A 14536-nucleotide genomic window follows, 5' to 3' on the forward strand; every position below is an offset into this window, starting at 1 on the left:
ATGGTTCTGTAGAGGACATTGTCTTCTCAATGGCCGAAACCACAGTTGCTATCAATTCCTTAAGATCGGCAAAGGCACCTGGCCCGACAAGATACCAAGGGACTTGTTTAAATCTGAACCCGTTGTTTGGGCATGGTACATAAATACACTGTCAAATGCCATAGCAGCAGGAGGTCCTATCCTGGAAAGGTGGTTTGGGGTGGAAATAATCCCCATATATAAAAAGGGTGATGTGGGTTTAACCGCTAACTATAGACCAATTAGTCTCATCGATAATTTGCAGGAAATTTTTGCCAAGCAAGTCTTAGACAGGCTTATGGAATGAGTTCAGGACAATCAGGTATTACCCCCACTCCAGGCTGGTTTTCGTTCTAGGATTAGTACTATGGGTCAGGTTTTTAGGCTTTCCCTTTTATATTGGAAATATGTCATTTTAGCAAAAAAAAACTTGTATGTTGCCTTTGTGGATCTGAGATCTGCCTTCGATCTAGTCCCCAGAGGGAAACTATGGGAAGTCTTGTATAAAATCAGTATACCAGAGAACTTAGTATACCTAATTTGCAGAATGCACAAGAACACCTATGCACGAGTGAGATGGGGCAATCAGGGCGAACTAACTGATCGAATAGATATCAGGCGGGGGGGTTCGTCAGGGCTGTGTCCTTGCTCCCACTCTTTTCTCCTTGTTTGTCAATGAAATGGTGCAAGTTGTATCCACCTGTCAAAATGAATGATCAAAAAATTCTGATTTTATTATTTGCTGACGATTCACTTCTGATCTCCAAAACCCCTATGGGTCTCCAGGTTCTTGTGGACAGGTTCGCTGGTTTCTGTGTAGACCATGGTTTGGAGCTTAATTCCAGCAAAACTAAATTTATGTTCTTCAGTAGGGGCCCCACCAGAAGATGCACTATTTTACTCAATGAGGTCCCCTTAAGTAAGGTATGTTCTATTGATTATTTAGGGGTAAGAATCACTAGCAATATGTAATGGGGGGCCCAGATCAATAAGAGTGCTGCACTTCTTCAGCACAGATCTGGGGCTATTTTACGTTTTTACAACTCTACCACCGCGAAAGCTGTTTCTCCAGCTATTAAGATTTTCTTAGCAAAGGCCCAGGGTTCTGCGTCTTATGGTGCCGAGGTCTGGGGCTTTTCCAATGTTAATAAACTATCCGTAGGGGAAAGCAATTTTACGAGAACTCTTCTTGCATGCCCTCGTAACACTCCATTGATCCCAGTTTTTTTGGATCTTGGGTTCCCCCGCATTTCTGATATAATAGCCCTAAGACCTTTCTGGGTGCGCATCTGGACTACACCTGAGTTAGCTGTATATAAGGAATCTATACAAGACATTTTAGGTAGACCAAATGCACTCTCTATTCCCTGGCTCGAGCATGTTTCGAGGTGGTTCCATATTTTGGGACTTGGGGATTTTTTGAGATATCCAAATAATCTAGGGGGCTCCCAGAAGAAATATCTGAAATCAGTCTACTGGTCCTATGTTAGGGAAAATTATTTGGTATGCACGTCGCATGGTCGACTGACATCACAATTCTGAATTTCAAGTGGTATCCGCACTTTGAACCTTTCTTGGATCTGATCCCTGATTTATTATCCAAAAGTTTGTACGCCCGTTTTAGGTATGGGTGTTTACCTCTGATGTCTTTTACCAGTACCTGGCGACCTGCTTTGACAATAGATTTATGCCTGAGTTGCAATTGCACTTCAGAAACTATAGTACATTTTTTGTTTATCTGCCCAGGCTACGGGATTGCACGCCGGAAGTGGATTTGTCCAGTTTGCAGGAACATGGGCCTGAGACACTGTAAAGTTGCTTTAAGGATGCTGATGAGAGACGGCTCTCCTTTTTTAACATGTGCGGTCAGCAAGTTCCTTGCGGCCGTATGGTACATACGCACCCGTTTAAAAAAAAAAAAAACGATTTGCTCCCAATCGATTATTGCTTTTACATTTATTTATTCTCTTATTATATATATAAATCCTATGACTGTTGTGATTTCCCCCCGGCTGATGGCAAAAAGTAATATGAGATATTGTGAGTTGTACCCAGGATGCTGATGAGAGACAGCCTCCCTCTTTTATTAAGGTGGTTAGACAGTTCGTGGTGGCAGCATGTTAAGGAATACATGTATCTTTGTACTTTTAACTAACCTTTTTTTTCTTTTTCGTTCCTTTTTATGATTGTTGCCTACTTTTTAATTCATCTCTTACATTGTATATTTATTATGTATACTAGCATTTTACCTGTTGTGATGTTATTTTGCTTTGATGATTAAATGTGACTGAATAAAGCTTGTGATGATGATGATGATGATGACACCCTATCAGGTGACCCAAGACAGGCTACAGACACAAACGCATTGGGAGAAGGACAATGCTAACTTTCTAAAATTGGCATTTTAAAAATTGTAATGAAAAGTCCGACTTTATCATTTAAGAGAGTTTATTGTTAGAATTTCATAGACACCAAACATGACATAACCACATGCTCCCAACTGGAAAATAAAGCTTATTAAATGTCATAAGGAATCCTCTAGTGTTATCCTAAAGGAGGGGTTGGTGTCACAGTTTTGAAAAACAAACTTAGGAGTTTTTTACTAACAGTACACGTAAACCTTAAAAGTACATGCTCAACCTTTTAATTGCACAGCACCCTGTCCTATGGGCTACCGAAGGCTTACTTTAGGGGTGACATATGTGATAAAAGGAAACTTTAAGTCTTGGCAGGAGGGTTGAAATGGCATGTCGACATGGCAGTATAACACAGCATTCAGGCTATAGTGGCGGGTCTGGGACATATTTTAGAGTGATACTTAAGGGGGTGGCACAATACGTACTGCTTCCTACTAATAACACTTAATTTAAATACCCTGAGTATATGATATACCACTCGACATAGGTATAACAGGTAAATGAAATATGCCAATCGGGTATAAGCCAATTTGACCAAGTTTTAGGGAGAAAGCACAAGCATTTTAGCACTGGTTAGCAGTGGTAAAGGGCACAGAGTCCTAAGGAAAACAAAAACAAATTCGGCAAAAAGCAGAGGGAAAAAGGCTAAAAGTCTTGTGGTGACTCTGCAGCGAGGGCTAAGTACAATGCTTCAGCAGGATCCTCCAATTAACTTCATATGCTCTTTTCCAATCCCAGGCCTGTGTAAAATATTTATGTGGTCACTGAATACTAGAATGAAAAATATTACACTGAATTTGAAATACTGCATCATTTGATAGCCTCACCCGTAGCACAAAGTGTAGTATCTCTCACATACCATCATCAATCACTGTAACGTTTACACTGCATTAGTGGGACTGCCTATGAGAGCCAGGTAGCCATTCGGGAGGGTTGTTACAGCCAAGCAGATTACGGTCCAATCCACTAAATGTGCTCCTCAGATCCTAATTCATCTCCAGAAGTTTTATCTCCCCTGTATTGTGAAACTAAGGCCTTGATTAGGAGTGTACAGGAGGATTTGACACAATGTATTGCACCCACTGTCTTTAAAAGTGGGTCACAACATGAAGATTGTTGTGTTTTCTGTAGCAAATGCCACATGTATTGATTTTATTGGATTGTTCTACAGGATTGACCTGCCAGAAGTTAATGAGTGCAAAAATATTGAGAGTGAAATGTTCAATGTACCTCATGTAATTGGGACCCCTGTGTAAACATAGATGCATGGTCTACAAATTAAAAAGGGATTTTCAATCAAGCCCCAAGTTTAAACACCATGGGCATATTAACATATGTGGTTTAAGTAATTAGTAGTTCAGGCTTCCAGATTTTCAGAATAAGGTCTGCCTGCCTAAATGATACCCATTTAATTCAATAGGGCTAGGCACACCCTGCATTTTGTAGTAGGTGAAGTCGTACTAGAACAGTACTGTTCACAAACTATAAAATGCTATTCACAAATCTATATGTGGAGACCTCCACCTCTCCTATCTTTTCTATGCAGAGATCTCTGCACTTGTAAGCCAACATGCTAGGTGTAAATGTGGGAGGGGCATGGGGGAGTGGCTGAAAATTGGAAAATAATTGCTACAATATTGGAGGGATTTAGGGAAAGTAGGGAGACGTTTAGTGAGGGACAGGTTACTTGAAACACTCATTCAAAAAAAGTTGTGACAAACAGTAGCAATTGTATGAAAGCCTAGCCTTGGAATAAGTCAGGCTTTGGAATATCATTGAAAGTGATCCATTCTCTCTTTGTCCTCATTTTTCGTATTTGTGTTGATTCCAAAAGAGAGAGAGAAAGAGAGTAATATTGTAGGTTATTTGACTCATTTATTAGGTTGGATTCAATGTGGGATGCAAAACAAAGTTCGAATTCGCACATCCCTGTACCAACCCAAGTGGGAGTGATATTGTGCCAGGTGGGTACCCGCATCTTTGTCTATGAGATAGCCCCCTTTCTACTCTTCACCCTCAGCTAAGTTATAGCCGGTGAGGGACTCCAGGAAGGCCAGTATTTGTAAGATTATTTTGGAATGCAAGAGGGGGCGACCTTAACACATGCCCCTATTTTGTCACATCTCTCATTGTTCACTATCCCTAGGAAAGATAGGAGATGCTTGTGAGTGACATCTAGAGATGATACAGGTTGCCCCTGTACTGTAACAAGAAACAGAGTCATCAGCAGTGTACCTCAGGTGGTGAGAAAGCTCAGCAGGCCAGAATGAGTTTCTCCCACATTAATATTATTGTTAAAAAGTACATGTATAGAACACAATTGTCCAATAATATGGTATTGTAGTGAATTTCAGCAGTCGGGGTATGATTGTTCAAAACATTGCAAGAGTGGAGAGTTGTCACATTTGTTGAAATGGCTTTTTGACAGCCATAGTGTGTAATGATGTGTTAATATGTTGTTTGTGTAAGCAATGAGTTCAGTCAGGAAGATCTGCCAATATATTTCTATCAACACTGCAAAATATGGTGCAGCGATCTGGTCTGAAAGGAAGTTCTACCTCATTGTTGTAAAGCATTGACTTGCTATCTGTGTTTTTGTGGAGTTTTAAGGTATGAAAGTATTGCGACTGTTGTGATATTTCTTGTCAGGATTTGTTAAATGCACACTTGTATGGATTTTAGACATTTATGAGATCTTTTTGTATCCGAATAAATGTATTTAAGAATTTGTAAATTTGTTAATTTCTTTCAAATGTGTATATGACATTCACTGAGTAATGTAATTGTGTGCTCCGGACATTTCGGGTCTTGCATGTTTCGGGTCACTTTTTGTAGTCACTTTATGCACACATAACCGTAGCACCGGTTAAATGGTATTTGACCTTACTTACAGTGACCACTCTTTGAGCGGGGATTGTGCAGGTATGGTTCCACTGCAACCCTACGATGGCACGTGTATGCACAACTCCAGAAATGTGATTTTCATGTACAACTATTTGAGTTCTTAGGATCTCTCATTTACCATGAAGCATATATTTAGAAAGGAAATAGTGGCTCACACTCTGCACTAATTAGAAATTCAAATCATCGTAGATCCTGACAAAGTCTATAGAACCTTCATTAACCAAATTACCCTATTAACGGCCCCTGCAACTCTGCTGTTAGGAAACAGAGCAAAATACCATTAGACATCTTAAGTGCGAAAATGCAGTGCATTCGATTTACATTATCCCACCTCAAGGATCATACTTGGTAACACGTTTAACTATTGCACTGCAAACCCAACAATCTTTGATCTGGTCTGAAAGGAAGGCTTTACTGCAGATATGCTGTTATCCAGTGAAAAAACAGAAGCTGTTTTCTTCCAGATGAAGGAGGATTGTCCCCAGCAAGCAGATATTTGTATTCGGTCTCTGTGGCAGGGCTGTGAGCCGAACCCATTCTAAACCAGTTTGCTCTCAGGCAGCATAAAATACACTTTCGTTTTTTCATTTATTTTTACTATTGTCACAGTTTCTAGACAAAACATTAATCCATTTTCTGTCCCACTATGGAGATTGACACAATCCTTCCAGGCACCCTACCAAGTTTCCTAACAAAGATCTACAATACTTTGTAATAAAAGTGCATTTGTCGTTAATATATGAGGTACTGGAAAAAGTGCATTTATCTTAACGTCATCTTTCTAAAACACATTTCATACATTTTTCAAGCACATTTCAGATTCCGCAGACAAATCAGGTAGCCCTAGCAGGGACCCCACTTGTTTTCCTTTACAGAGAGCCAAAAGAGGGGGGGAAAGTGCTGCTATCCAGTGCTCTCATTTCCCCTTTCGGAATAGTGAATAATATATTGCCAAACTTTAAAAACGTTTTACCCCTCCTCACCCTCTCGGAATATAATTATTATTTGCTATACACAAGAAACAGCTTATTCAATCATATTTGAAATTCAGGCAGCTTCCTTGATTTCCAGTGATTAGTTATCACTGATCTATTTATTAAAATTGCTATGTACCACCAAGCTTGCATGTTCCTGGTCTTTATACCCAGGTGCCTAGAAATTCCGAGAAGTATAGCTTAACATCTGTTTCATCATCATCATCATTTACTTTATTTTGGTAAGAAAAACATACCATAAAGTGCAATACATAACAATGTGTAAAGAAAAAAATTATAAAAAATGCACAATAAAAATGGATAAAAGATTCTTAAGAAGAAAATTAAAACCATAAAAGATAGACATAAAAACTTTCTTACACCAGCAACACCTCTGGACCCAATAAATATCAGCTAATACCATGCACCAAGGTAAATGTACATAAAAGAAATCTGAATCTAAAAGACAGCCACCAAACTTATTCTTTAAGATGCTAATCTAAAACACCACAGATGGTTCCTAATTTTTTTCTCCATAAAATAGAATACAGTATATAAGCAAATAAATCAAGTTTAGGGAATTCTCTTAGCAGATGAGCAAATCTCAAAGACAATTCATATCCAATAATATAAAAGCTGCACCTCAGGTTACACAAGAAACCAATTGATGTCATGCACCAAGATACAATAAATATGCATGGAAAGATCTAAATCTAAAAGGCAGCTACCCGGTCATGTTCTTTAAAGTCACTAATCTGAAACGCCAAATTGATTCAAATAATTTTGCCACCGGATAAACTATATGAACCGATGGATCAGATTTAAAAATTCTCTCGGCATGTAAACAGCTCCTAAGGCCCAATTGTTTGCATGGAGGATTAATCCAAGAGGCTCTCTGTTTGTCATATGCACGACATTGAAAAAGGACATGTAAGACAGACTCTTCGTTTTTACATCCCATCGGGCATGACTTAGACTTGTTAATAGAATTAGGCCATTTGTAAGTTAAAGAACACAGAGGGAGAGACCCTATTCTGAATCTGATACAAAGGGCACGAGCGGATGGGGAAAGTGCTGCATCCATGAAGGGCTCAAACTCATAGTGGCATTTGGACTGCAAATAGGTATCAGTCATGGACAATGGCGCAACCTCAGCCAGTTGAGCAGTTTGAACTTTGAGCCAAAAAGCGTCCTTCAATGACTGCACAGCATTTTTAGGAATGGAAAGGGGATCCTTCCAATAAGACCCCAAACCAAGGACCATTAGAGACCGTTCGACATACACACACCAATTGATTTTAATCTTGGGGTTGTGGCCCACCAGATTGAGGAGCCCACATCTAAATGGAATGAGGGCATCTGAAGACCATAGACGAATCCAAAACAGGAGAAGCCTTAAGGCAGCAATGTGATTAATTTGAAAGAGATTTAGATCCATTCGGATGGGCAAGGATGGAGTGCTAGAATGAACTTTTAGCAACATCTTCAAAAAAAGGTTTTCCACCCTAGCCAGATTCACCAAGTTGCAATGGCCCCAAAGGTCCGCACCATACAAAGCCCCCCCCCCGGCTTGAGATTTATATATTTCAAGAGCAGGAGTCATGGCAAAACTAGGGGATCAGGTGGCAAATCGCACAATGCCACCCACCCTTTGTTTCAGGCACATTAATGATTTCTGGCGATGGGCATGCCAGAAGTGAGAGTCTTCTAATTTTATACCCAGGTAATCGAAAGTGCCTACTCTTTCCAGGGAAACGCCTTCTAGATAAACAGGTCTCTTAATTTTCTGCTTTTTGTCGCCAGACACCATGGGCCTCATTATGACCCTGGCGGGCGGCGGAGGCCGCCCGCCAGGATGCCGCCCTCCAAAATACCGCGCCGCGGTCAAAAGACCGCGGCGGGTATTACAAGTTTTCCCCTGGGCTGGCGGGCGGTTGCTGAAAAACCGCCCGCCAGCCCAGGGGAAAACGACCTTCCCATGAGGATGCCGGCTCATAATCGAGCCGGTGGAGTGGGAAGGTGCGACGGGTGCAGTGGCACCCGTCGCGTATTTCAGTGTCTGCAAGGCAGACACTGAAATACTTTGCGGGGCCCTCTTACGGGGGCCCCTGCCGTGCCCATGCCATTGGCATGGGCACGGCAGGGGCCCCCAGGGGCCCCGCGACCCCCCCTACCGCCATCCTGTTCATGGCAGCTTTCCCGCCATGAACAGGATGGCGGTAGGGGGGGTCGGAAACCTCATGGCTGCAGAGCGCGCTCCGCAGCCATGGAGGATTCACACGAGCAGCGGAAAGTCAGCGGGAGACCGCTGACTTTCCACTTCTGACCGCGGCTGAACCGCCGCGGTCAGAATGCTCGTTGGAGCACCGCCAGCCTGTTGGCGGTGCTCCCGTGGTCGGTGGCCCTGGCGGCCACCGGCCGCCAGGGTCAGAATGACCCTCCATGTATTTTGTTTTGGCTGAGTTGCTTTCCAAACCATGGTCTTTGCAAAACTCCAGGAACCTTGCGAGCAGACATGAGAGACCCATAGCTGTTCGAGAAAGTAGCAAGGTGTCATCAGCAAATAGGAGGCATGGGATCTTCTGCCCATCCATACTGGGGGCATCACCAGGGCAATCTAAAAGGTACGGAATGCAGGCATTGATAAACAGGAGGAACAGGGTAGGCGCAAGAACGCAACCCTGCCTCACACCACGAACAGTGGGAAATGCTGGAGTCAGGTCACCAGCCGGGCCCCATCGTACTTTGGCACAATTGCCAGAGTAAAGATCTTTAATTATATTAATCATGCAGCCTGGGACTCCAGCAGTTCTCATAACCTCCCACAGCTTAGGGCGAGGGACAAGGTCAAAAGCGGATTTCAGATCAACAAAGGCCACAAATAAGTGACCTTGATCCAAGTCTACGATCTTCCACTTTATGGTGATAAAGCGGAAGACCTGATCGATGGTGCTGACCTTGTCCCTAAATCTTGCCTGCAGGTGGCTTAGTACCTGGTTTTTCGCTATCCAGTGTTTCAGTCTGCTTAGCAGCTGGGAACAGAATATTTTTTGCAAATTGTCTAAAAGGCTAATGGGCCTGTAATTTCCTGGAAGGCTTTTCTCTCCTTTCTTATGAATAGGAACAATTATTGCCTCCTTCCAGGAATCCGGGTAAGACCTAGTAGCCAAGGCATTATTCGATATCCTATTAATATACCAGGTCCATGTGGGCAAGTCTGATTTGTACAAATCCAAGGGGATGCCGTCTGGTCCCGGGGCCTTCCCTGATTTTTGGGCACTAATAGCCAACTCTGTTTCTTTTAAGGTAAAAGGAGGCACCGCAGGGCAACACGTTGGGGGTTCTGCAGGACTGATGGCAACAATTTCCGGCGAGGAGCCATACAGTTCCCTAAAATGAGTAAGCCAAGTATCAGCAGTAATATGACATTCTGGAGTGAGTGGCAAATCTGTATCTCTGCGTGTAACCAGGAGCCAAAAGAGTTTAACATCACGGGTCCTGGCTGCCTCAGCCAAGTCTCCCCATAGACTTTCCTCATACTTGAGTTTGCATAGTTTGCAAGTGGCAACATAAGTCTTCCTCGCATTTACAATGGCTTCCCGATTCTTTGACTTTAGCGCTTTGGTCAAAAGGTACTTGGCCTCACGACATCTCTTGTCAAACCATTTGCCGTTAGATGGGAGAGAAGAATTCCTTTGTTTCGAAGCAGAAAAAAGATCATTGAGAGCCATTAAAAAAGCCACATGGGAAGACATGACTTCCAGTGGGGGTAACACAATATTGTCATCAAAGAGCTGATGTCTAGAAACTAAGGTGCGCAGTTTATCATTTAACAAGTTGGACTTCTGGAACGAAGCCCATCTCACAGTGCGCCTGTTGCTAGTCAACTTCAAACGATCATGAACATTAGGAGCAGAAGACAATGGAAGTCCTGCAAAAAGAGTTCCATTAAATACAATTTGTAAGGGAGCATGATCACTGGTAAGCCATGGCCCCACTTCCACATCAATTATGGAATGCCAAACCCGTAGATCGAAAATGACATAATCCAAAATACTACTATAGAGACCCCTAAAAAAGGTTGGTCTAGCAGGATTGTCAGCAGGGAATCGGCCATTTCCGAAGTGAAGGCCATGAATTACTGTAAGATCTATTATTTGCGTCGCCCTGCAAGAAGCAGTAGACGACGCTGGTTGACTTGGAAAAAGGGGGATATTCCACACTTCGTCTTCGGCCTGTATTGTCTCAGCATAGGCGGAGTCAAGTTCGATTTGTGCATTAAGATCACCTGCAATGATAATACGATATTTGGAGCGGAAGTCAGATGTGAGATTGTGCAGGCAATCTATAGTGGCAGACTGATGGTAAAAGGGGCCTGGTCTGTTGTAAATATTAATACATAACGCAGGAGTACCCAAATTTGGCAGTATTACTATTGCCAAAATGTCACAAGAATCAACAGCAATCTCTTTAACTTTGCCCACCTCTGTCATCTTTACCCAGATGCATAGACCCCCTATTACTCTGCCCATAGAAGACTGTATTGCATTTTTAGTAAAGGAACAAAAACCTTGCCTATACACGCATTCCGTGGCCCATGTTTCCTGAAACATACAAATGTGGAAAGGTTCGATGTAAGCCCCCCACTCGGGATCAACTAATTTACTTTTAATACCTGCCACATACCAAGACAAAAATGTCCCTGTGTCCTGCATAGGACTGCAGGTGGCTTCACAAAGATCAACAACCAATGCTGAATTAGAATTCACAGTGACGGTGCTAGATGGATCCCGTGAAATGTTAGCACCTGAACTTGGCAAAAGAGTTTGAGGGGACAAGGCCTGGGAATCATAACCAACACTGAAGTCACAAAAACTAAGGGGACATAGTCAATCCACATCAGAAGTGCCCCGTTGAGGCGCAGAAGCGCATGCACTAACACATTTAAAAACAGGGGCCGTATCAGACTCAGCATCAGGAACGGATGGCAGACCAAAAGAGGCAGCAGAGTCGGTTACAATAGATGGGATCAGCTTGTCCATACTTAAGCGAGAGGACAGGCTCTTAGATCCCAACACAGGCAAGCTGTCACAAAAAAATATGTCAAGATCCTTCCTTGTCAAATTGCGTGCTTCCATCTGGAGGAGGCCCATGACTAAAGAGGGGCTTGCAAGATTGAGTTTGATAGTGTCCCACCCGCCAAAGCGACCACGCAGCCGTGAGGCCGATACAATGTCTGAGTGGATGATTGAGCCGCAGCCTCTGACATGGCGAATCCAATGTGAAGCCTTATTAATTAAAGAGGGTATGTCTTTCCTCAATTGAGCTGTAAGGGGGGGAACATTATGCATATAAATACAATTCCGATTAGACATAAGGGTTGGGTGGCCAGAGACTGGTGTAGGGTCCACACTCCGGTCGATAGTGAAGGGAAAGGGTGTGGATTTTGCCAAAGGAGGAGCAGTGTATTTGCCGTGATGCAACCTGTAACTAGAAGACTGGGCAACCTTAGAAGTCATTGGAAGATCTGCTGGCAAAGGAGCAGGGGCCATCGGATGACTACATTGCAATAGCGCTGAATTCAAAACACACTGGGGAGTTGGTTTAGATTTTTTAAGAAGCTTGAGGACTTCGAGCAATAGGCACTTCAACTCCCCTACTTCATGCTTTAAACTGGAGACTAAAGCTGGAATGTCTTCTTCAAGAGAATCATGGTTAGGAGGCGCAGGGGTCAAAGGAATCTGATTGTCACTGGCCAAATCTAAATGATCCAGAACAGAAAACCGATTTGAAAAGAATAGGGTCTGTGGCTATAGCTTCCAAGTTGGACACAGAGTCCAGCACAGGTGAAGGGTCAGCCCTACAAAGCGGGCTTGAGGGAGCAAGGACTTGGACTGCAATTTTCGGGGGCTAAACAATCAGCTGCAAGTTTAAAGGGGCCTGGTCCCCGTCCCTCTCAATCAGCTGGTCTCTCCCAGCACCCCGAATGCACGACCCCTTAGCTGGTCTCTCACGGCACTCCGAATGCGTGACATCTGTTTCAAGCAAAGTTCCTAGAACCTTCGGAACCGATATTAAGACTTTTTCCTAGAATCCAAATAGGTCCTGACAGCTCCACAACATCTTCCCAGGTACCCATGAGGTTGCATCTAAGGCAGCTGTTTGGAATATTTACCTTCTAATCATGTAATTTCTTAGGTATACAATATACTAGCCACAATGAGGACATCTGCATCTTTTTAAAGTTAACTCCCCTTATCATCTGGGTATTGAAGACTGAAATGTCTGACCAATGCCCCTCAACCACATTCACTCCAAAATCATTTCTCCACTTCTGTTAAGCAGTGATATTATCAGCTTTTTGTGACAGATATGAATCCATCTTACCTATTGCCTAAGCTTTTTTGGTATTTCTATGATTGTATATTACCATAATTATCCCCCTAATTCCTCGGTCTGAAGCAGGAGGAATTTCTTGAGCACACTTTGGCCCTCATTACAACCCTGGCAGTTGGTGTTAAAGCGGCAGTAATACCTCCAACAGGCCGGCGGGAAAAAAAATGGAATCACGACCACGGTGGAAACCGCCAACATAGACATCCACTTTAACACTCCGACCGCCACGGCGGTAGAAACAAACAGCGCAGCGGTAACCGTTAACAGACAGACGGAAGACAATGTACCACCCACCCTATCACAACACGGCAATCCGCCACCTTTTCCGGAGCGGAACCAACGCAAATAAAAACACGGCGGAAACAGTACACAGAAGGGAAAACACTCACCTCTCCACACCCCACGAGGAGGCAGGATGCCATAGAGCCAGAACTGCAGATCCCGCCGGCGATGGTCTTCCTGCTCCTCTATCAGGAGCTCCAACGATGGCAGCGATGACCACGGTGAGTACTGCACCTACAACACAGGGGAGGAGGGGGGAAGAGAGTGACACACACATGCAACACACAACACTCCCACCCTCACCCACAATACTGTACACACAAATACATGCTGCAACATTACATATACACCCCCCCACCCCCTTCAAATAACGCAAGGACAAAAGGAATTGAACGATTGTAATCAATAAAAATCCAGCAGTCAAAACTCAAAGTACAGTATATACAATTATGTACACCAACTACACAAGTGCAGATAGTGCACAAATCATTGTCCATGGACCACTGGGCCCTAAATGCATGGGTGAGGCCCACACTAGATACCTGACTGGAAATGGAGAGAACACTGCAGGGGCATCAGACCAAAAATATACAGGCACCTCAGGGGGAGGGGGCACCTCAGCCTGATGAAAGCACAATGCCACTGCTCCACAAGGGGGCTCCATGCCCACTGATGTATCCTGTGGAGTGCAAATCCACAGTCTCTCAAGTCTCTCAAGTGGGTGGTTTGCCCACTGCATTATCCTGGGGAGTGCAAAGCCACAGTCTCTCAAGTCTTTTCAGTGGGTGGTTTGCCCACTGCTTTGTCTCTCAGGTCTTTTCAGTGGGTGGTTTGCCCACTGCTGCATCCTGGGGAGTGCAAAGCCACAGTCTCTCAAGTCTTTTCAGTGGGTGGCTTGCTCACTGCATTATCCTGGGGAGTGCAAAGCCACAGTCTCTCAAGTCTTTTCAGTGGGTCGTTTGCCCACTGTTGCTTCCTGGGGAGTGCACAGCCACAGTCTCTCAAGTCTTTTCAGTGGGTGGTTTGCCCACTGCTTTAACCTGGGGAGTGCAAAGCCACAGTCTCTCAAGTGGATAACAGTATCCACTGGTTCTGGAGGGGGCCTGGTGCCCAGAGTGCTTCATCCTGCCAAGGACTGAGGTAGTGGATGTATCTCTCCACTGGTTCTGGAGGGGGCTTTGTGCCCAGAGTGCTTCATCCTGCCAAGGACTGAGGTAGTGAATGTCATTCTCCACTGGTTCTGGAGGTGCTTTGTGCCCAAAGTGCTTCATCCTGCCAAGGACTGAGGTAGTGGATGTCATTCCCCACTGGTTCCGAGGGGGCTTTGTGCCCAGAGTGCTTCATCCTGCCAAGGACTGAGGTAGTGGATGTATCTCTCCACTGGTTCTGGAGGGGGCTTTGTTCCCAGAGTGCTTCATCCTGCCAAGGACTGAGGTAGTGGATGCCTTTCTCCACTGAAAGTGATGCTTCATGAAAGCTGCCCAGGCTCCTGGAACTCACCACCAGCCTCTGACGACTGACCACTGGGGATGGCAGCCATGTCTA

This window comes from Pleurodeles waltl, chromosome 5 (genome assembly GCF_031143425.1).
Source record: "Pleurodeles waltl isolate 20211129_DDA chromosome 5, aPleWal1.hap1.20221129, whole genome shotgun sequence".
Taxonomy (NCBI): domain Eukaryota; kingdom Metazoa; phylum Chordata; class Amphibia; order Caudata; family Salamandridae; genus Pleurodeles; species Pleurodeles waltl.